The sequence below is a fragment of the Alligator sinensis genome, unplaced genomic scaffold, assembly GCF_000455745.1.
Source record: "Alligator sinensis unplaced genomic scaffold, ASM45574v1 scaffold1475_1, whole genome shotgun sequence".
Classification (NCBI taxonomy): Eukaryota; Metazoa; Chordata; order Crocodylia; family Alligatoridae; genus Alligator; species Alligator sinensis.
The window spans coordinates 92047-115552 of NW_005843179.1; the positions used below are offsets into that span (position 1 = coordinate 92047).

The 23506-nt window shown below is 47.2% G+C and overlaps 1 long non-coding RNA gene across 3 annotated transcripts in view; it reads left to right on the forward strand.

The window, feature by feature from the left end:
• Window positions 1-23506, forward strand: part of LOC106723129 — a 181428-nt gene that overhangs the window by 62093 nt on the left and 95829 nt on the right. Inside the window, exons 2-3 of one of the 3 annotated variants that reach the window (XR_003092192.1) lie at window positions 9072-9271; window positions 9418-10761. This is a non-coding gene — a long non-coding RNA (uncharacterized LOC106723129). Of the gene's footprint in view, window positions 1-9071; window positions 9272-9417; window positions 11344-23506 lie in introns of those variants that run through there. The other 2 variants (XR_001359104.2, XR_003092193.1) reach the window with 2 other exon arrangements.

Here is a 23506-nt window from a genome sequence, read left to right on the forward strand (position 1 = left end):
CTGCTCAAGCAAGGATTCCCCGCTCCCGTCTCCCACAGCATGGACCGGAGCCAGCATGTGGTATGCTAGCTAATGCTGAGAGGTGTCTGTAAGGTAGACGGGACAAAGGCAGACAGGACAGTGTCCGCTTAGGGCTTTTTGGAATTAATAGGTCAACTGGTTAATGTCCCTCTGTTCCTTCCTTGGAAAAAGTTGTTTAAGAAGAGCTTGAACTAATGAGAGAGGTTTTTATTTTCTTGATGGGGTGCTAAATTCTCTATCAACTCCTTGCTGGCTCCCTTGCTGTTCAGGAGCAGCAAGGTGGGGGGAGAGGGAACCCCTCCCTAATTGGAGTGTCCTGCCAGTGCCTGGGCATGCCCTCCCTCAGCTCAGTATGGAGGAAGGGAAGGGAGGGCTGCTCTAGTACCCCACACAGCTTCTAGCCTGAGCCACTGCAGGCATGTGCCTGCATTTCTTCAGTCCAGAGGGAATGTCTGACAGTTGCAAACTGGTTCAGCCTAGCCAGGTTAGACTAACCTGCAAAATTAATTCAGGCTCAGGTTTTTTGAATGTCTGTTCCTAGTCCTTAAGAAAATAAGGGAAGCAAGATTTACAGTACAGCAATGGTGAACTTAAAGAGGGGGAGTGTAACGGGGCTCTCTCAGGGCTGGTGTGTCATTGGCCCACCCACCTGTTTCTGGGCCAGCCATCTGCCTCCTCACCTGCTATTCCTTAATTATGGTGTTAATTGGGCGGGAGGCTGCCCATTCTTGCCCCAATGCCAGGGGGCACGATCTGCAGCTCTGTTCCTCCTCTACACTGCAGCCCAAGCCTCGCAGATGGCATCCAGGTTAATATTACTCCCAGCCTGAGACTGGAGCAAACTGAGTCCAAAGTTGGGCTCTGTAACCGCCGGGCCTCATACATCTTACCTCGGGCTTCCTTGCTCCGAGGGTTAACTGGTACGAGGCTTGCCGTCGCAGGTGACCTTCGGGGAGGTCTTTCCACGCGCTGCAGTCCGCCCTTTCTCGCCTGCCACGACTTCGATCTTTCAGTGGGTGGGGCTTCGTGTAGCGCGGTTACCCTCGTCCGGTACCTGCGTCATAGATGTCTTCTGTGAGGCTCCTCCTCCCCTGCACCTCGCCCTTACCCAGCCCGGCGGATCTTGGGTATTCCTGTGGGTGCTTGAATAATCCCTCAGACAGGCCAATAATGAGCTCACCATCACTCTACCTCCCTGCTGATGCGCACTCAGCCCCTTCTAACCCAGGGTAACACAAAAGAAAAACCGTTCAAACTCAACTAAGGCTCAATGGGCCTAATGAGAGGCATAACCCTGCCCCTATTAGGCTTCCTAGCGGAGCCAGTAGCCTCGCTGCCCCTCTGCTTAACAACAGGGTCACACGCTTGTGGCTCAGTTCAGTAGCTCTCTCTTTCTGTGCCAGATACCTGCTACTCGTTGCCCAGTATCTTCCTTTGTAACCCTCTCTCCGGGTCTTCCTCAGTCCGCTGACCCCTCTGCGCCGCCGAGGCTCTTACCCCTCTCTCCCCCGGCTCACCTGCCACTATTTTCATAGATTTCATAGACATCAGGGCTGGAAGGGACCTTGGAAGATCATCGAGTCCAGCCCCCCGCCCAAAGGGCAGGAAGTCAGCTGGGGTCATAGGGGTCATATTGTGCTGTGCTCGGGCATTGGTTCGTCCCCGGGCTCCTTTAATTCTCTGTAATGAACGCTGGCAATCGGCTCCGGCGTTCTGCGCCTCCAGCTGACTCCACTGGCCAGGCTCCCTCCCGGCAGCCATGTGCATGCCCCGCTCCTCTCCGCTGCCAGCCCTTTTATCTCTGCCAGCTGGCGATTAGAAGTGACATTCATATTGTGCTGTGCTCGGGCATTGGTTCGTCCCCGGGCTCCTTTAATTCTCTGTAATGAACGCTGGCAATCGGCTCCGGCGTTCTGCGCCTCCAGCTGACTCCACTGGCCAGGCTCCCTCCCGGCAGCCATGTGCATGCCCCGCTCCTCTCCGCTGCCAGCCCTTTTATCTCTGCCAGCTGGCGATTAGAAGTGACATCACCCGCCAACCACAGGTGACTTAAGGCGTTGTCCAAGCCACGCGTAAGCTTTTCCTACCGTCCCTGCTCTTCCTCGCATCCTGTGGTGAGTAAATTATTTTTCCTATTTTTTTTCTCTCCGTTCCGCCCCCTGCCTCTGGGGCTCCCTCCATGGGCTCCGGAGTCTCCCCGGTCTTTCTCCGCCTATGACAGGCTCCATGCACACGCAGTCATACCACCTCCTCTCACAAGAGGCCTCTTCCACTCCACCCCTCTCTCACCAGGGCCTCTGGCATACTGCCCATTACCGGGCCACACTCCACTGCCCTGCTTCTCCTTGCCAGCAGCAACCAACTCTGTTTATATAGGCAGCCAGAGATCTAAAATGGCTGCTGCAATCAAGCGGCTGCTGGCTGCTTGTCTCAGCCCTTAAAGTGGCAGGCACCAAAGGTATCCTGCCACAGGGAGCCATGATAGAGATTAAATAATTTGAGATGGAAGGTGATGGAGTATATTTTTATATTGCACATTTTGGTTACAAAGCTCTTTGTGAATGTTACATTTGTTTACTAGTCAAATGAAGCCACTTAGAAAGGAACCATAGCATCTGTGGACATTGGAGCCGGAAGCAGACTGGCCAAGTTCACCAGTGGCACCAAAGTTTGGGGCAAAGCATCCACACCAGAAGACAGGAGGGTGATCCAGGCTGACCTGGACAGGCTTAGCAAATGGGCGGACGAGAACCTGATGGTGTTTAACACTGAAAAATACAAGGTTCTCCACCTTGGGAAGAAAAACCTGCAGCATCCTTATAGGCTCAGCAGTGCTACGCTGGCTAGTACTATGGAAGAAAGAGACTTGGGGGTCATCATTGACCACAAGATGAACATGAGCCTTCAATACGATGCTGCGGCTAGTAAAGTGAGCAAAGCGCTGGCTTGCATCCATAGATGCTTCTCAAGCAAATCCTGGGATGTCATTCTCTCATGGGTTTCAGGAATACACTTACTCATTGGCTGAAAATGTATGGCTTTTCTGCCTTACGTACCTCAAGGGCAGGGCGTTCTTGGATATCCTGATATAATCCTACACTTTGTCATGTGTTAGCTGCATAGAGTTTGCACCTTTGCCTTTTCTGTGTCCATGCCAACACTGATATTCTTGCAATTTATTTTTATGATCTTGGTGTTGAAACAGCTGTAAAAACAACTAGTGAAAGCAAGCCAACTGGAGGAATCTCTGATTCAGAGTCCAGATTATACTTTACTTTACTTTCTGAATCTTAAAAAAAAAGATGTAAAACAACTAGTAAACTTAACTTTACTCCTACATACAGTCCACATCAGAAACACGTCAGTTGACTGGCATTACTGCTACTCTCATGCATGAAAGTGGTTTGAAGATTGAAAAAAAAGGAAAAAAAAAAAAGAATCCATGCGTATTTTACCTGCAATGATGCTCTTTTCTGCTCTTGGATAGTACTTGTGTCTGTGCACCTCACTTATTTTAGTATTATGAGAACAATTTAATGACTGAAGGTTAGCTGGCAAAAATGAACAGCTCAGTAAACATTCTTTTTGGGAAACTCAAGTATAAATACTGCATGCATTTTTTTGTCAGCAATCTAATGGGTCCCAGGGGGTGGGGGTGGGAAGAGAGCAAATAAAAAATAGTCTGTGATCCAAAAGGTAAATTGTTCTTAATTCTCATGTGTTGATTCCTGTTTTCAGTGACTAATGTAATGAGCCCGGATCCCCTGGGCACTGCTATAATAAAAATAATTATTACATTAAACTCTGTCTTCCTCCTGGGCTAACCCTAAGGGTAGGGATGGACATTCAAAAATCCTGAGCCTGAATTAATTCAATCTCTGTAGGTTAGCCTAAACTGTGCAGATTGAACCGATTTAACAATTGGACCTTTGAATCAGGAAATGCAGCCACATTCCTGCAGTGGTTCAAGTCAGAAGATGGGAGGTGCACACCTGCCTACCACTGCAAAAGGGGAGGGGAGACAAGTCCTCCAAAAGGTTCTCATCCCTCCCTATTGGAGCGGAGGGGGCACAGCCAGGCACCAGAGCCCTCTGGAGGCTTGGGGTTTAAATCTACAGCTGGGGTGAGGGGTGGGGAAAAAGACCTTTCTCTGAAGCATGCATGTATTTGAACACAGCAATTTGCCACCTCAAGCACACAACAAAGAACAACCAAAAACCTTTGCCTAAGCTAAGGTACAGCTCAGTAAAACACAGTGAGAGCAAACACAACTTAGTCTAACTTAAAATGTAATAGACCAAAAAAATGAGACAGCCTTGCGTAAATCTTACATAATCCTGAAGGCAGAGTATCTCCTTAAAGCCAGGTATTCAGAAGGCCTTTGTTTAGAGATTCCCACCTTTTACAGATTCTGCTTCATAATGTAAATGTAGCTCTCTGCATTCTTTGGTTAAGCTGTATGTGATCCTGAAGCTGTCTGGGACCCCCTCCTGTTCCCTTAGCTCCAGCTCCAGCACATACATGTGGTGATTGTGCCAGGTCTTTGCCAACACTTACCTCTGCCTCATCCTGCAAGGCTTGGTGTCAGCACACTGAGCTGGGGAAGGTGGGATTAAGGTCCATCCCAGAACCCAGGTCGGGGTTTGCTTGAGGGGAACAGTTCCTGTCAAGCTGGTGCCTGCTTGAGACCCATGCCCTGCTTGAGCAGAGAAGGTGGGAACAGCACACTGAGCTGGGGAAAGGGGGATTAAAACTCCTCCCAGACCCCAGCAGGGGTTTGCTGGGGGTGGGGGCAGACCCTCTCAGGCTATTGCCCTGCCCTAATCCCCCATCCCCTCTACTCTAGGGGGAAAGGTCTGTCAGGGGTTACCTCCCCCCCCCCAAATTCCCCAGCAGACCATCTGCAGTCCCCAGCCAGGCTTCCCACCCCCACCCCCTTTGCAGCCTAAGCAAGGGCTGGCTGATGAGCAGAGGGCAGGGCCATCCCTGCTCTCTGGAGCAGACAGCACAGCCCAACCCAGACCAGGGCTAAAGGCATGCAGGGATGCTGGGAGTTGCATAAACCAGTTTTACCCAAATTAATTAAGTCTGATACTACATTCAACCAGGTTTATCTTAAACCAGTTTTGGTCACTTTGAAACTAGCTTATGTGCACTGAACTTTTGTTCTGTTACAGGCTTAAACCAGTTTTTGATCACTTAAACTGGTTTATATATAACTTCTGTCCCTAACCTAAAGGAGGGACCATAAGGTTAACATAGCACTATGGCTGAAGTTAGAAGTTACAATTTTCTGCAATTGGGATAACAATTGAGTAACTGAAAGCTCAGGTTTACAAATCAGTTTCTCAGTTTGTTAGTTTTCAGTAGCATGCCCACAATAAAAATATTTTCCTTTTGAATGTGAGTGGACTTATTTCCTCAGGATTTAAGTTGGCAAACTGTTTATTTACAAACACTATAGCTCAATTTAAACCACAGCTGGATCCAAGTGAGTCCAGCTAAGGCTGAAAAAAATATAAGTAAATGAACAAGCCACGTTTCCTGTACCTGCAGAATAATTGCTGTTTCACTTCATTCTGGTAATTGTACCTCAGCTTCTTACCTGCTCTTGTTATTTCACCAGACTTGGAAGCAAATTCTTATAATTTAAAACAATGCTAGAAAATGATAAACTAAGTTTTAAACATCTTTTAGAAAGCTTGGGCATCCCTGTAGTTCCTATTATAATAGAAATTGTAATAGAACTTTTAGCTGAAAACTGTAAATTTGCAGTTAAGTGCATGCCAGGAATTGAGAGCCTGGTTGACTACTGCTTTGTATTTTACACAGTACTTTCTATCAGTAGAAAGCAAACTAAAAGTTCTCGCACATTCCCAGTGGCTTATTCATTAAATTTGTTTGGTGCTGGTATAAACAAAGGCATTAGGAGCAGGAAAGCAGTGAATCTGACTTAGTGTCTCCAGAAGTGAGGAGGTCACCAGGAACAACTCAAGATCAGGGTACGTGTGGGCCAGATCCAGCACACAGCACTGTGTCGTTTGGCCTAGGGGGGCTCCCCACGTGCCTGGAAATTTGGTAGTGGGGGAGCAGTGCCACCACTCCCATGCTGCCAGATTTCTACATTTGTGCAGAGCCCTGGGCCCTGCATGTTGGATTGGGTTGCCTGATCCTAGCATGAAGGGCCAGGCAGATTTGGTGCTGAACACCAGGGGCCAAGCCCAGAGCGGCTGGCACCAGGTGCCTGAAGTCCAATCCCAGCACATGAGGACAGAAGGAGATGATGCTGAGACTGTGGAATCCAATCTTGGCGTGCAAGGGCAGGAGGGGGTGGTGACAGACCTGCTGGGGCCTAGTCCCAGCACATGGGCCAGGGAGGGGGTGGTGCCAGGCCTCAGCCTGATCTTGGTGCACAGGGCTTCATCTGGGCAGAACACTAGCTCCAAGCCACTCACCTGCCCAGTGGGGCAAAAAAGGTGGGAAACATTGCTCAAGATCAAAACATAGATCTTTGCATACTAGCTTTCAGAGTTGCAACTCCGGTTATTGCACCACCATATCCTGGAAATTATGTGTTTAGTTCTAGATTAGGTATTTCATTTTTGATCTATGCATTTCTCATCTAAACTGATGGTTATAGCATGCTGGACACTTACTTCAGTTGTGTAAGCCTTCTCCCAGGTCCTTTGCAGCACACTGAGCTCAGTTGGAGCTGCCCTGGGCTGGCAGGCTGACCCCAAGGGTGCTGCGACCTGGCTCAACATGCTGCAGTCCAGGCACATGTGTAAAATGTGAACTTGGGAGCTTCCCAGAAGCAACAAACTGTGGAGCAATAAGCTTGCAGTTCATTTCTGGGTGTTAATGGCATGTGTAGACATGCCCAATGTGTCCTACTTCATTTCTAACACCGACTTTTTAACAACAATACATAAGTTTGCTTGTGAAGCAGACTTCCCTAAATGCTTACATCTGTATCAAGTGCTGATGAGGCAAGGAAGCTATTTGCAAGGAGAGATCTGGAAAACAGACCACACTCACTGTCTGACATTGTTTAATGGAAATCAAGTTTGTTATTCATGCTGTCTAAAACTTATTCCCTTGTGGGTTTTGATCACATGTTATTCTGTTTCGGTACACCTGGTTCTACATCTGTGAGTTTCACTTTATGACATGTATTTGCTTGAACTCAGAGCACTGAAGGTTGAAATTCTAAACCAAACCTCATGCAGTTTGTTCAACTCTGGACATAGAATCCGGCTTAGTGAAGATTCATTTGACCTTAAAGACTTACCACATGGTTACGTATTGCATATGCAGACTCAATCTGGGAAATTCATGTCCATTCAGTGACGGTAGAAAGTATAGCTCTGAATTGCAACAAAGTTTTTTTTCTGGCCTACAAAATGACCTTCACATTAAACTTACCTAGCTTAATTTCTATAACCCAGCTCAAACCATGAGAAACTCTATTGATTTACGATTTCACCACCAAATTTGCACCTCCCTGTGGGGCTGCAGCAGACAACTTGGGCCAAGGCTATTTTGGGAGGTGAAAAGCATCCTGGGATGCTGGGGGGGGACTGTGAGTTAACTTGAATGTGGAGGGGATCTGGGGCAAAAATTCAATAAACCAATTTAACCTAAATCAGTTAAGTCTGATGTTACACCCATCCAGGTTTATCGTAAACCAGCTTCAGCCATTTTGAAAGCAGTTTATGTGCTATGAAGTTCTGTTGCATTACAGATTTGAACTGGTTTGTGGGTAATTTCTGTCATGAATGACTGGTGCCTCCTGAGACCGTGGGGTACCATTTATAGTTGGTGGCAAGTGGGGACCGCCTGCAGATGCTGGCGGGAGTGTCGGGGGTGGTGAGTGGGGACTGCCCACAGATGCCAGTGGGGGGAGGGGCAGGAGGCAAGCGGGGACTGTCCACAGATGCCAGCAGCAGTGTTGGTGGGGGGGAGAGGCGAGTAGTGAGTGGGGACTGCCTGCAGACACCAGCAACAGCATTGGCGTGGGGCGGGGGGGCGAGCAACTGCCTGCAGAAGCTGGCAACAGTGGCGGCTAATCTTGGAGGGGCACGTGCCCCCACCCTACACATTGCCTATGATTTCTGTCCCTAGCCAAAAAGATTCGTTTTGTTGTGTGATTAAAGTACTATATTCATTTGAACTTAAGAGGGAACTACATTTTTTTTCTCTCAATTTTAGTTTTTTTAAAAAGAACATAAAAAGATACATTTATAAGAATGCAATCCCTCTGGTGCAAACATGAGCTACCAGTTTTATTAAAAAAAAAAAAAAACAACCCCCCCCCACAAAAAAACACAAAAGAAAAACCAGCAAACCCTTAAGTCATGTTCCTGGTTGTGCGGTCGCATCTTTTGTTGTGTTTCATGCATACATTTTTTAACTGTAATGTATTTTATTGGCAATTTATTTAGGTTTTTTTAACTTGAATTTAAGATGCAGGCTGTTTTTTAGGGCAAAAATTTGTTTTTTAAATAATGTGCCTAAAATCCAAAGGAATTAGGTGCATAATGACTTCCATTTTCTGTGCAGGGAATCTTTAAAAGCCTGTCTCCTTGCTAGAGGCTGGGCTGTGTTGGAATGGAAGATCAGAGGCTCTGACAAATTGAAACCTTATCTGTCATTGAGATGTAATGCTGGTTCTTTTATTGTTGCTTCTTTTTAATCTAAAATAAATCACCTATGTCAAAAGGACATGTTTTATTTTTCATGCATAGAAGCACACCATACCTTGCCTAAAGAGTTGTATTATTTTTCTCCCTGATTGTCTGCCCTTTTTTGTGAAAAGTTAATTCAGCATTACTTTGGAAACTGGATTATATTCTTTCAGTTGACTGGCATGGGCCTAAGAATAAGTAGGCAGACAGGAAATAACCTTGTAAGGTACCTTTGTTGTCAGGCTTTATTTGTTTTCCAGCTACAATGAAAACTGGCAGGCTGTTACTTTAAAAAAAAAAAAAAATGAAAAAACCCACATACACACAATCACAACTTTAATTTCCTCTTTGTTTTCTACACAGGAGAGTCCATTGGTCTCATTATGGACGAGCACAATGGCCCTGCAGAGAATTCCCTGCCAAGCCAAGGATGGCACCATGCCATTAAGTGTGGGTGGCTGAGGAAGCAAGGAGGTTTTGTTAAAACTTGGCGCACACGCTGGTTTGTTCTCAAGAGGGACCAGCTTTATTATTTCAAAGATGAAGATGAAACTAAGCCCTTGGTAAGTAAAAGGAAGGAAGATGGGAGGTGCAAGAGAATGCACAGAGCAGTGTCAGAATTTCATTCAAGAAACAGACTCCCACTGTGATTTCCCCCTAACCCCCAGTCTGTAGTGTCAATTACTTGTTTATTTTTTGTTTACTGCAGACATGGTAATTCAGGTGCTTGTCTTATTTAAACGAATATACAGCTCCCCTCAGCAGGATGCTTGGATCCTTAAGGCAGGAATCTTTAAAGCAGGGGTGTCTAACCTTTTTGAATGTGGGGCCAGATCATGAACTTCTTATCACTGAGTGGGCTGGTGAGCCATATTCAAAGACCTCACAGGAAGCGGTATCACATCAGGAAGTGGTCACATGACCTTTGACACCAATGAAGTTGCAAGAAGTGACAATGAAATGGGTCTGGAAATGTGGTTTAAAATCCAAAATAAAAACAATATAAAAGCAACAATGAAAGAATACCAAACACTTGATTAAATAAATGCTTAGGTTACAGCAGCAAGCTATTTTGGCATATTTCCCTTGTCGGCCTGGAAGCTTTGCAGGTAAAGGAGCCAGGCCTTGGGTGCTTCTTGGTGCCCTGGCCACATTTTGCCCAAACCTATCCTCCCAGACACACACTGCTTGGAAAGAAACAGGCTGGAATCAGGGGCTCAGCAGGCCATACCCAACCCCCTTCTGGCTGCCTTGGCCTGAGTTCCTCAGAGTTTTGCATCCTATTATTTTTAAAGGTGGAGGCGGCAGAGACCTCTCGCCCGTACCACACAAGGCATCTGAGACAGAAGGGTGCCCTTCTGCTGCCCTGGTGGCTGTGGACACTGCCTTGGAGGGGAAGGTGAAAGGTCAGGGATGCCCCTGTCTTCCCTGCATTGTTCTCTAGCCTCCTCCAGCTGAGCCCTCTCTAGTGCAACCTTGTATTACTTTTTATTTTTTACTTTTTGGGTCCCTATGCCCCCTAGGCCATGCCTGTACAGGCTGGGAGAGAGATGGCCTCCACCAGGGGTGCAGCTGCAAGGCAGCTGAGTTGGTCCAGGGCGGCCCTGTGTGAGCTGAGCTGTCTGCTCGGGGGGGCAGCTGGAGGGGTTTAGTTTTTCTCTTCCTGGATACAAGCCTGCCTCAGGTAGCCCTTGACCAGTGGCAGCTAGCAGGCTCCGGGGCTGTTAGCTGGAGCCCAGCTGCCTGGGCCTTTCAGTGGCACTCGGTGCTTTTGGTCTCATGGCTGCAAGGAGCAGTCAGGACTGGGAGCAGCCGGCAGGCCAGGGCAGGAACGCTGCAGTCCCAGGGCCCCCGGCCCCACCCACAGCAGCCAGCTCCTGCCCCAGGCTGAAGTGAGGCCGCTGGAGGAAGCGGCGGGGTCCTAACCAGGCTGTGCAGCGCCGGGCTCTTCCCCCCCGCCCCAGCTCTTCTCTAGCAACAGCAGCAGGTGCCGCAGCCGCTGCCCCACATACCAATGCCGGCACAGGGTGGCCCTTCCACAGCAAGGAGCCAGGTAACGCTGCTCTGCCCCCTGTGTACAGTGCGTCTGGGCCGGGCTCCTCCTGCCTCCCGCTCAGCCCGGCTCCAGCAACCGCGCAACCCCGGCATGGCCCTGAGGCGCCCCCAACTCCGCGCGGGGCCTTACCTGGTGCCTCTGTCCACCACGCATGCGGGCAGGGCACAGGCCATGCTGCAGCTCCTCCAGCTGTGCGCCATGGGCAAGGGGTGGAACCAGAGGAGAAGTTGCAGGTGCTGTCTCCAGCTCGTCCAGTCAGGCACGGCTGGGGGAGCCCCGTGCCACGCAGCCTTCGGGGCAGCGGCGGCGGGACCCAGCTCACGTGATGAGCCCGGCCCGGCGTGGGGTAAGCAGTTCCCCTCCTCTCGCTGCCGCCTGAGGATTACGGGTCGACCCTGCCCGCCTCGCCTTGCCTCACGGCTGCCCCGCCGCCACCGTGGAGCAGGCGCCAGGAATCTTCGCCTGTCCCGAGCGAGGGACTTTAGGCCAGAGAAAATGGCTTGGCGGGCTGCATGTTGGACAAGCCTGCTTTAAAGGAACACATTTAAAGGGCACTGACTGAATATCTTTTTTTTGTGATTTCTTAGTTGGTCTAATAAAAGGTGCCATCTCTGAACCAAGAGTTCTGAGTTTTGCATTTCTTTTTCTCTCAGACCAACACGGCTACCAAATAGATCTCAGTAGCAAATTCCTGCATTGCAGGGTTCAGTCAGAGGCACTCATTTGCAATAAGGGAGATAAGTAGACTTAAAGTGGTGGTACCTACTTTTTCTGATAGTTAAAGTAGTACGCTCATGGTATTCCCCAAACTTTCATCCTCTGAAGTTCAGAATCATAGGATGTCAATTTGCATATATAGCCATCCATAATGTATACGCTACTGTCTGGAATATGGTTCTGTATTTATAATTTACAATTTCTTTAATGATAATTTATTTTCCTATTATCTCTTTTATGGGTCTGTTTATGGCCATAAATCTCTAGCATGCCATAAAAAGAGTAAATAACTGTCTTACTCAAGCAACCCTGAGCATCTGTGATATTAAGTTATCCACTTGTAAGCTGTAGCCTTTTCTGATGACTTTTCTGAGGGTCTGAGCAATCTATAGCTCCCTTTGACTTCAGAAAAAGTTCTATGTGCTTGTCACACACCTGTGGATTATGTCTTACATTTCTAAACTTCCCTCATAAACATTTGCTCATATTTTTCAGACAGACATTATCTACTGCTTGGTATTATTAGTAAGTATACATTTGGGTTGATTTTCATACTGTTTTGTTCAGAGATTTAAAGATGAGTAGGGAACCGTAGTATAGGACAGTCACAGCCATATAATGCTACCAATAGTTTCTGTGTAACGGGATAGCTGGTAGTGACTTAGCCCAGGGGTTTTGAAAGGGTAAAAGATGATTGGAGGACTTGAGATTCCCTTTCCTCACCAATCAGACCCCAGAGACTCACCCTCCATGTCCCCTGATTGGCCCCTTGGGTCACCTGGAGTGGGATAAAAGGGGCAGCACAGCTGACTCAGGGGAGATCAGCGAGGGACTGGAGTTTCAAAGAGCTGGTGAAGAGCTGGGCCAGTGGGGCAGGAGCAGTTGCCCCAGAAGCACCTGAAGGAGTGGGACCTGTAGGCAGCACTGGGGCCCTCAGCAGCGTGGTGTGCGGCTGGCAGGAGAGGCTACCCAGTTCCAGCAAGGATCTAAGCAGCAACCTGAGAGGTTCCCAGCTCTGCTTTCAGCTCCTCCAATAAGAGGCCAGGTAGCTTGACATGAGGCCAGGGCTCCTGGACAGTCAAGATGCGTAGCAGCATTGCACAATACTAGTACTGGTAGCTGTGTGGTAGACTTTCTGCCTACCACGTGGGAAATCTGAGTTTAAGCCCCAGCTGCGTTGTCTTGAGGTGAGTGAACTACTAGGGAGAAATTCTTGTTGCAGTGGAAAGGGGCCATTGTGTTCTCCCTGTTTCTCCCCCTCCAGGTACCTAGGCCCTACATTCCTTGTCATTTGACATTTTGTATTTTGTGCCTTATTTTATATTTCACCAACCAGTATTGTTTGTTCTGCTGTTTGTGTTTTATATTTTGGTTACCCTGTCTTTGTCAACTAGATGAATATTTCTATGATTGTAAGTGTCTAACCTTTGTTGAATCCTGCCCCCTCGGGGCATTATAGTATCCCCTATACTCCCTGGTTTATACTGGTTAAGTTTCCAGTACAGTTCTCTCATTAAAAGGTATATGGTTAAGTCCCCATTGGTGGTCTCCCTCTGCTCTACAGGGGGAGGAGAGTCCCTTACACCTCCCACAGCCCTTGTGCACCTGTTTTGATCCCTTCAGTTGGAGAGGGGATACCTCTTGGAGTACCGCCCGGGTTACACCTGTATCGAACCCCAAACTTGCATTAGCCCAAGAGCATAATTTTTGGAAAAACATATCCATTTTTAATTTAATTGTTCTAGAAGAGGTTTCCTGTTCTATAAGTCTCTGAAAAATTAAAGTTTGAATTAAGGGCCACAGCAATTTTCTTCTTCCTTTCAATTTCCCTTATATTGCACTTTAAAAAAGTTGAATACAACAATGCACTTTCATTTAATGATCAGTAAATTAGTTATTTCATAGTCATAAAATATTATTTTAAAAATCCTGTTTACAACTGCTCTGCATTTGTAGAACTACAAAGCTAAGTCTCTTATCTTTGCACATTTCCAGAAAGCAAGCAAGAATCTATGTATTTCACTGCAATCCAATGGTCATTTTCTCTAGTTACTTACCCTTGTGTTGTAGTATTCTTTGCTTTGTCGTGACTACATGCATTTCACTTTTGGAATAAAAATGTAAAACCAACTCTCAGGCCAATAGAATCTCCTAGTTTCTTTCTATTTGACCTATTTTGAGGAGCACTGAGCACCTCTTTTGGATCTGTGAACATACAGAATTTAAGAATTTTGAGGCTGAAAAAATTATTCCCAAGAGCCGTGCTAAATTAATTACTCCTGTGCTAAGTTATATTTATTACTTTGTCTTGAATAGCCCCAGGCTCCATTGCCACTGACTTTGCCAGTAAACCTTTTGTACTTTCAGCAGATGGCTGTGTTTATCAGGAAGCATTACAGTATAACTCCCTTTGCTTCAGGAAGAAATGAAAAAATTAAGGAGAGTCAGAATAACCACCATGATGATAAGAATTTGTTCAGGCCCAGAATTAGAAAACTCATACCAGACTCTTGATTACAATGCTAGCTGGCTGGCTAAAGCCATGTAGCAGCAGCCAGGATACCCCAGCTAGTGCTAAATTAATTAATTTGGGTAGTGTACATAGCACATGTGCATTAGCATGAGAGTCAGTGGGCTGCTTTGGAAATGCGGCTGTACTGCTTCCAGTACCTGAGCATTAAGGTATCTCTCTACATGGCACTAGATGGGTTCAGTCCACATTTACCCTTTCACAGATGTTCACCACTATTAGCACCCAACACTTAATCTGAGACTTGAAAGACTCCAGTTTACCTCTGTGTTGCACCCTAGATTCCCTGCATGACTTTGAGCAAATTACTTAGTATAGCTGTGCATTTATTTAATGAGAATGACAGTTATGTTCATGGGCAGATCCAAGATGTTGTGAAGCATGGTAAAGGAACAGGGACCAGCAGTGCAGGAGTTGTTGCACAGCCACTTCCAGCTCCTGCCTACCCCAGGTGGGCAGACTGTTCTTAAGTTCCCAGGTCAGGTCAGGATCCTGTCTGTGTAAGACTCCTGTGCTGCAACCTGGGTCAGCTCTGTACAGCTCGGATACCAAGAGCTGCAGGGCAGGAAAATAAGTGCAGCTGATCCAGTTACAATAATCAAGGCCAGTTGACCCCCAGCACCTTCCCTTTGGTCCTGGAGCTGCTTTTAAGGAACTCCTCCGGCACCTGAGCCTTGCTGCACAACACATGGGTCTTCAGTCTCTAAGCAGTTTTGGTCCTAGCAACATCTCTTGCTCCCCTGGTTCCTGCCTCTGCTTTTGGCTTGCAGTCTGGGTGTGGGTTTTCCTGGCTCCTGACTCTGATTTGTCTTGCTCTTTGACTTCATCTTGTGGATTATCCTTCAGATTTGGTAACTAGGTTTCTTATTTCTGGTTTCTGCCCCTGGCTTCGCATTTGGCTCCTGACTTGTGGCTTCTGACCCCTACCCCTGCAATCTCTAGTTCCATGCTGATTCTACCCACAAGGCAAGCTGGTCTGGTGGACCATGACAGTCTGCTTCCCTTTCACCCCTGTGACTCTCAGCATCCTTTCTTTTCCCTTCTGTCCTCAGTAGCACATCCCTTCCCTTAACATTCATCCCCTCCCCCACATGCTGCTGCCCCTCTTCCTGCTGTCCCTGGCTAAAGATGGGAGAGGGTTGTTCAAAGCTCCTCCTCCCCTGCTTGTAGCCAAGTAGTGGTGACAGCAGGCAGGTCCTCCTTAATCTTTCTGGTCCTTCCAGGTATTTCTTGCCAGCCTGGGAGCAAGCATGGGGTGGGTGAACCTGCCTACTGCTGCCACCACAGGTGTCCCCTGCTGAATCCAGCTGGGGAGGCTATTGAGCCCTTCCTCCTCACCACCCCCACAATCTTCCCACACCACAACTCTTCATTCCACTGGGGGCTCCAGGACTGCTGCACCTAGGAAGGAAAAATGTCCAGCATACCTACTGCCTAGGAAATGACCTGCTGGGGGGCACGGAAGCGGAAAGGGATCTTGGAGTCCTAGTGGACTCCAAGATGAACATGAGTTGGCAGTGTGATGAAGCCATCAGAAAAGCTAATGGCATTTTATCGTGCATCAGCAGATGCATAACGAATAGATCCAAAGAGGTGATACTTCCCCTCTATCTGGCACTGGTCAGACCACAGTTGGAGTACTGCGTGCAATTCTGGGCACCGCACTTCAAGAGGGATGCGGATAACCTGGAGAGGGTCCAGAGAAGGGCCACTCATATGGTTAAGGGGTTGCAGGACAAGCCCCATGAGGAGAGACTGGGGCACCTGGACCTTTTCAGCCTCCGCAAGAGAAGGTTGAGAGGCGACCTTGTGGCTGCCTATAAGTTCATCACAGGGGCACAGAAGCGAATTGGTGAGGTTTTATTCACCATGGCGCCCCCAGGGGTAACAAGAAATAATGGCCACAAGCTAGCAGAGAGCAGATTTAGACTGGACATTAGGAAGAACTTCTTCACAGTTAGAGTGGCCAAGGTCTGGAACGAGCTCCCAAGGGAGGTGGTGCTCTCCCCTACCCTGGGGGTCTTCAAGAGGAGGTTGGATATGCATATAGCTGGGGTCATCTAGACCCAGCACTCTTTCCTGCCTATGCAGGTGGTCGGACTCGATGATCTATTGAGGTCCCTTCCGACCCTAACATCTATGAATCTATGACTGCTTTAGTTGAGCTCAGCGGGGGACAGTAGTGTCAGTGGCAGCAATTGAGTTCACCCACTGTGTGCTTGCTCTGCCAGGGCATCCCAGATTGCAATAATATGATTCATTGTACCCTCCCATGTAAATTGGTTCCCCGATGAATGAGAGTGATTGGGAATGATTGAAATACAATGGAAATCACTGGGAATGTGGGCATATCTGCAGGGTCAGCTCCCAGGGCGGCTCATGCATTTTACACCAGGGGGTGACTGTACAGGAAGGAGGAACCTGCTTCCTGCTACTTGCTGCTGTTCTCTGAGCCTGGCTAGAATGGGGCAGGAATAGCTCTGGAGCCCTCAGGGGGTGCTGAGAATGTGGGGGGGAATGGGATGCTTCTTTGATCTGGGGGCTTAAAAAGAAAGTTCCCGCTGCTGCTTCTGTGGTCAGGTCTGAAAGGGGGTGTGGCCATGCCACTGCACCCCCTGTGGATCAACCCCTACCTGTGTTATCCTACAGGGATGTGAAGAGGATTAAAGACTTGAGGTGCTCAGGTACTATGATGGAGATCCCATATACATACTTAAGATGGACATAAGTGAAAACTGATTGTGCTATGCCTTGGTGAGGAAAACTAAATGCAAGAAGGCAGAAAGGAGACACTGAGCTATGTAGTAGCCAGGCTGAGAAGGCTCTTCTGTTGTGGAGAACCACAAATTCAAAATGAGTCATCAATGTGATGCTGCTGCAAATAAAGCAACTATACTTTTGGTCTACATCAACAGGAGTATTATATGTAAGACACTAGGGCTAGGGACAGACATTACACATAAACTGGTTTAAGTGATCAGAAACTGATTTAAACCTGTAGCAGAACATAAGTTCAGGAACCAGTTTCAGAATGGCTGAAACTGGTTTAAGATAAACCTGGTTGAATGTAGAATTAAACTTAACTAATTTGGGTCAACTTGATTTATGCAACATCTGTCCCAGACCCCTTCCTTGTTTAAGTTAAACTAGAGTCCCCCAGCATCCCAGATGCTCTGCAGTTCTGGGCTGTACTCCAGAGAGCAGGGCTGGCCCTGCCTCCCTCTTCCCTAACCAGAGCTCCTGGGGGAGACTGCAGGCACAGTAGGTTCTGCCTGGTTTCCCCCTGCCCCACCCCACCCCACCCCACCTTTGCTGCTCCTTGCTCAAGCAGGGATTCCCCACGGACCCTAGGCATGGGACCCTAGGGATTCCCCAAGGACCCCAGGCTTCTTCCTGTCCCCCCACCCCACGCCATTGCTGCTCAGGCAGGAATTCTCCACTTCCCTCCCTTCCTCCCATGTCCCACAGCACAGACCCCAGCTCCATGGACCCTAGGCATGTGGTATGTTATCTAATGCTGAGAGGTATCTGTATATGTGTCTGCATGCCCCCCCCCCCACCTTTGCCTGAGAGTGCAAACCTAGGGCTGGGGTCTGTCAACACTCCTGCCCCTTGAGCACCGAGTGGGGAAAACCCTGGGATGGTGCAGGCCAGGGTGAGGGTTTACATGCCTCCCTAATCAGGACATTCTGCCTGGGCCTGGCCATGCCCCCCTCAGCTCAGCATTGTGGAAGGGAAGGGAGGGCTGCTCTAGTGCCCCCCCCCCAGCTTCTAGTCTGAGCCACTGCAGGCATGTGCCTGCATTCTCAGAGGGAATGTCTGTGCACTTGCAAACTGGTTCAATCTAGGCAGGATAGATTAACCTGCAAAGATTGAATCAATTCAGGCTCAGGCTTTTTGAATGTCCCTAGCTGTGAGGTAGGGTTACTATCTAGGATAATGTAAAATCTGGGATGCTGCCTGCCTGTCTCTCCATCCCCCTCTTCCATCCACTGCTGCAAGTGGGAGGGAGTCAATGGCCCATTAATGATCCAGTGTTCTTCAATTCACAGATGTTCACGGTCTCCTATGAAGTAACATTTAGTGTCAATAGGGCTTCATACTCAGCAGCTCCTGTGGCTCTGCCTCTGTTTCCCATGCTGAAGATGCTAGTTTTAATTTTCACTGGCTGGCAGGGACTGTTCTCCAAAATCTGGGACTGTCCTGGAACAGACTGCTGCCAGAGGTGGTGCAAGCATCTACTCTGGACTCCTTTAAACATTTGGACGTTTATCTTGCTGGGATCCTTTGACCCCAGCTGACTTCCTGCCCCTTGGGCAGTGGGCTGGACTCGAGGATCTCTTGAGGTCCCTTCTAGCCCTAATGTCTATGAAATCTATTAAATCAATGCAGGGCATTAGTTAAGGTGACCACGAGGTGACAGTGTCACTGTACTTGTTACTGGTTAGGCCTCAGCTGATGTATTTATATTCCGTACAGGGCACCACATTTTAAGAAGGACATAGAGAGACTTGCAGAGGATCCAGAGGTGGTGACAGTGGTGTTAAAGGCACTGGAAAGCAAGCTGTATGAGAAAAGGTTATTTGGTCTGGGGGAAAAGAGATTAAGGTGGGAAATGTTTTGAAGTATTTATAAGGCTGCCATAAAAAGGAGGGAGTATGACGGACTGATCTCTGTTGCCGCACAGAAAGGGTATGAGAGGGTGGGTTTCAACTGCAGCATAGTAGATATAGATTAAATTTCAGAAAGAATGGTAGAATGATGGAACAAGCTTCCTAGGGAAGCTGTGGAACCTCCTTCACTGGAGATGTTCCAGAAAAGGCTGATTTGGGCATCTGTTTGTCAGGACTAGGTAGCCTCTGAGGTCTTTCCCAGCCATAAGATTCAGTGATTGTTATGGACAGTTCAGCACTTCTGAAAATTAAGCCAATTATGCAAAATCCTAAAATTAGTTTGATAATACTGGCCATGTGGCCAGATTCACAATCTATGTAAATCAGCACAGCTACATTGATTTTTGGTGTATCAGTGCAGACTTGCCTAGCCTAGAGGTTAGCAACCTATGGCCTGTGGGCTTCAGTGGCATTCAGCAGTGGGGCAGTTAATTGAAGATCATATAATCTATATGGATTAAGCAAATCAAATTCTAATGATGTTTTGTAACCAAATCTATGTAGCCTCCAACATGGTTAATTCTAGATACCCAGTAGTCACTGATCTAATATATAGTAAGCTTCTTTTCTTCACAAAAAGCTCAGCCCTGCAAAGCCCTCGCTTTCAGAACTATTGGCTTTTTAAATATATATTACACTATGATATTTCTTCAGGAAGCCTTGGCTGCATTATGAGGAGAGATTTGCTCTTTGTATGTAAAGAAAGGTGATTCTGCATTGAATTCAAGATTTCAACTCAAAACATTTAGCATTACAATAGTGGTTGATGACATCAGAATTGCAGATGACAGCTTTTTGTTTGACAAAGGCTCCCAAAGAACGATGAGTCGTTATTACATGAAGTTTTGCACCTATGCATTGTCAATGATTTTCTTTTTGTGGATGCATAGTTCAAAGTGGCCTTTATCAAGCAACTATATTTAGACACTACTTGGTTGGTGTTCTTTATCTTCCCAGTTATTAGGATTTTTTTTTCTGTGCTTGCTTTGTAGGACTAAGGCCTTTATGCTGCTGCACTGTGAAAAGATGAACAGTCAGATTCCAAAAAGGACTTGGGTGCCTAAAATAGGACTCTGGCAGTCTTTGGGTACCTGAATCCAGAATTGAGTTCCAAAAAATTCTAAGTACAGCAAATTGTCTAACTCTGAAGGGACCTGAAACTTGCTCCAAGTCCCCTTCTTGCATGTCTCCATCCCTCATTTGAGTTTTAGACACGTCACCTTGAAAAAAGATTTGGACCGCTTGGTCAGGAGGGGGGCATTCTCTCTTGGTGGAACCCTCCCAGTTCTCCCTGTAGAAGAACAGCCCCACTTTCACCCCTCTGGGCTGACCCAAAGGAGTTCTGGGAGAGCATGTAGGTACTCGACCACTGTAGCAAGACTCCTGGAGCCTTGCTGCAGGGACATAGCAGTCTGATCATCTGACTCTCCTCTGGGTCAGCTGGGCAGCAAGAGAAGCCAGCAGGACTGGAGCCATGCTTGGGGAAAGCCTCTACATGTCAGGCTCCTAGACTTAAATTGCTACCCTTTTAGATTGCTTCCCTTGCCAGTCAACTAGTTGGTATGGGTAGGCAAGAGGAAGGTGGCAAGTCTGAGATCCAATCTTGCAAGCCTGGCTCATCACCCACACTACTCAGCTGTCACATGGAAGCAAGTAGGGAGCAGGAACTCTGGAATAAGAAACAGGTGGGAGTAGGTAGGGCTGGTCCTCCCCTCCCATCCTGTCTATGGGAAATGGAGAGCAACTGCCCCCTCACCTTCTCCAGACCAGGGTGACCCCAGCCTCAGGGAGGCACAGGAGCCTTCCCTTGTTTTCACTCCTCCTGATCCCCAGAAGCTAAGCTGGGAGAAAACGTGCAAACATTTGGTCTCCGGCAATAAATGCTCCTGGGACCAGTGTAACCCTGGCTGTTCCTGGGGTATCTTTCTTCTAGAGGAGCCATTTTTTCTTTGGGAGACAAAGCGTGAATGTCTGCATACTTTTGTTTTCTACTGGAAGAATGACAATTTCTCATGGCAGAACTGAATGTCTGTATGTGGCCAGTGTTAGATGCACTGGATTCAAAGCGATCTTCTCAGGCACTGAAGCCAATTCATTGCCACTGCAGATAACAAATCATATTCCTTGCATAAAGTTATTGAATATGCAGCTCTTTGCATGCTATGGTGTTATATTAGGGAAAGGAATATTTAACAAAGGGTGGAATAGGTGAGGTCAGACTCAGTGCTTCAGGTCTCACATTTATAGAGCTGAGATTTAAGAAATCATTTCCCTTCTGCCTTAGAATAGAACCAAGATGTTACAGAGGGCTTTTTTCCTTCCAATAAAAAATTGAGAGAGTGAGCAGCTGCTGGTATGGTGGTTGGTGCACACAGCAGCTTGTAGATAGAGATTAAGCTCCTGCTTTACCAGTCTTCTGCATCCTAGGTGAGTGGCCTAATCACCAAGGTATTGTGTATTTTGGGCTGGGTCTTTTCTCAAGCTCTGTTGTTGGAACAATACAATCTTGTATAAATAATACACATTGGACTTGGGACTTGAATCCATATACTCTTTGTTATGGAAATTCGTAATTGAAAAAATGTGACAGCCAATGGCTTGATTTCCATAACTTGGGAGGGAGACTATCTAAGGCCAACTCATCAGCTGGTGTAAATCACTGTAACCCCTTTAAATCCATCCAAAAAAGCGGACAGCCAAAGAGATCATCATTTAACATTCTCCATTTGATAATACAGCTGCTGTTTAAATGCTGTTTAATGGGCATTTCCCATTTTCTACTCTGCTTTTGATTGAGTTTCCATGACATTGTCTGGGTAGAGATTGTCTGGATTAAAGACAGAAAGGAGAGGGCTGGTGCCTTTTCAGTGGAGATTGGTGTGGTTTTTGCACTCTTGCTGATGGTAGTAAGAATCTTTAGAGTATGATCTTCTTACAGTAGTTTTGCTGTGCTACAGATGCTTGGAATTACTTGTGTTAAGTCAGGAAATGAGTCTCCTAAGAGGATGCCAAGAGTCTGGCGTAAATAGAGATTGTTGAGTGCATTCTGAACCCATGGTATTGCAATCTGTATTCTAGGGGCTTGTGTTAAGTGCAAGTCAGGGATCAAATTAATTACTCTAGTGGTCCCACTTCTAGGCACAAACTAGCACTCAGGAATACCCTGTGGTACAGGAGTGTTCCTGGGCTACGAGTGTGTTCCAGGTACGGTAGGAACTGACTACTCTCCAGCTTGCCTAGGCTGTCTGGTTATCTATAGATAGTACTATAGTTAATGTTGGGGACTGCTTCACTCCTAACTATCTGGAAAATCCATGAGCTATAAAGGTGGTTCTTGGTCATCTTCTGAAAGTCAGACATGCCCCTTTTTAAGGCATCTCAAGATGGCCATGTACTCACCTTTGAAAGCTTAGAGAGAGGTATGTATTACTGTTTATGTGGAGACACAAACACAATGCACCCATGGACAGTTGGCCTATATGTTTCATTTTGGTTTTGGGGGCGTTTGTTCCTTGACATCTAGCTCAAAGTTTATGTTAGTTTGAAAAAGACTAGGCACAAAAATTGAGTATGTAACATGTAGTAATTTATTTCTAAAAATTTGGCCCTGTGTAGCTGGTGTAGGAGGTAACATGAAAATGTTTGCATATTATAGCTTTTGATATATTTGGTGGTAACCATTGCCCGTAGGAATACTTGCAAAAAAATTTGTGTAAGACAGATACATACAAGGTGGTTATAAATACTATGCATTCATATCCTTCAATAGTAATTGTAAGTGGTGTTCTATTTTATTTATATTATTTGCGCAAATTATCTTGATCATTTCATAGTTACTACAGTTTCATTGGGGTGACTGGAAAGGTTCCTTTGGCTCTGACTAACAAATAAAATCTTGTTGAATAGTTTAGAGAGAGAAAGAGAAACCTAACACATGAGATTAGCTATTATGACCAGGGATCCAGGCTTTCTGTTTCCCATGGAAAAACAGAGAAAACCACGGATTTCCTATTTTTATCAGAGAAAATGCATATTTTCCCTTTTAGAAGAGGAACCCATGGATTTCCCCCTTTTGCAAAGAGCTCTGCAGGCTGGCTGAGTTCCAGCCTGCAAGAGCTGTTTTCAAAAGGGTGGGAAAGCCCCAACCCTGGGCTCTCTGCTACTATCAGTTTGTCCAGGAGGCTAGAGCCAGTCAGCTGATCCCTGGTTCCTTCTCTTCTTTAGTGATGGGGGTAGGGGCCCCATTACAGCATCTAATAACTTTCTGTGACAGTAAAGCACTTTTCTAACATCTTTGCGTAAAGGCTTTCAAATTGCATTATGTCGCAGGGCACCTCGGTGCTCCTGCTCCTAGAGAGGAGAAACTGCCAGGGAGAGAGCCCTGGCAGGACAATAACGAGCACACTGCGGGTTGCCGGGGCAACTAAGGAGAGTCAGCTGGCCAGAAGGGGGCAGGGCCTGGCCCTTATAAAACTCAGGGCGGAAGCCAGGCTAACAGTTCCCTGCCAGCAGCCACAGAGGCAGGAGCTCCTGAAGCTAGGAGGCGAGCACTGTAGGAACTGCTCTAGCCGAGTGAAGGAGGGCAGCTCGAAGAGGTTTGAGCACCATGGTTTAGCCAGGCGATGTTGAGTTAAGTTGTGGCCAAGAGGCTTGTGTTCGGTTGTAGTTGTTTATTACACCGGTGGTTTGGGTGAGGCTGTAGGGGTTGGAGGAGGCCTCATAGGGGGCTCACGGTAATGTGGGGACCCCGGCGCCAGTGAGGGTGCACTAGGCCCTGAGAGCTGCAGGGCAGAGTTGTGGGGTCAGTTAAGCTCAGAGAGGA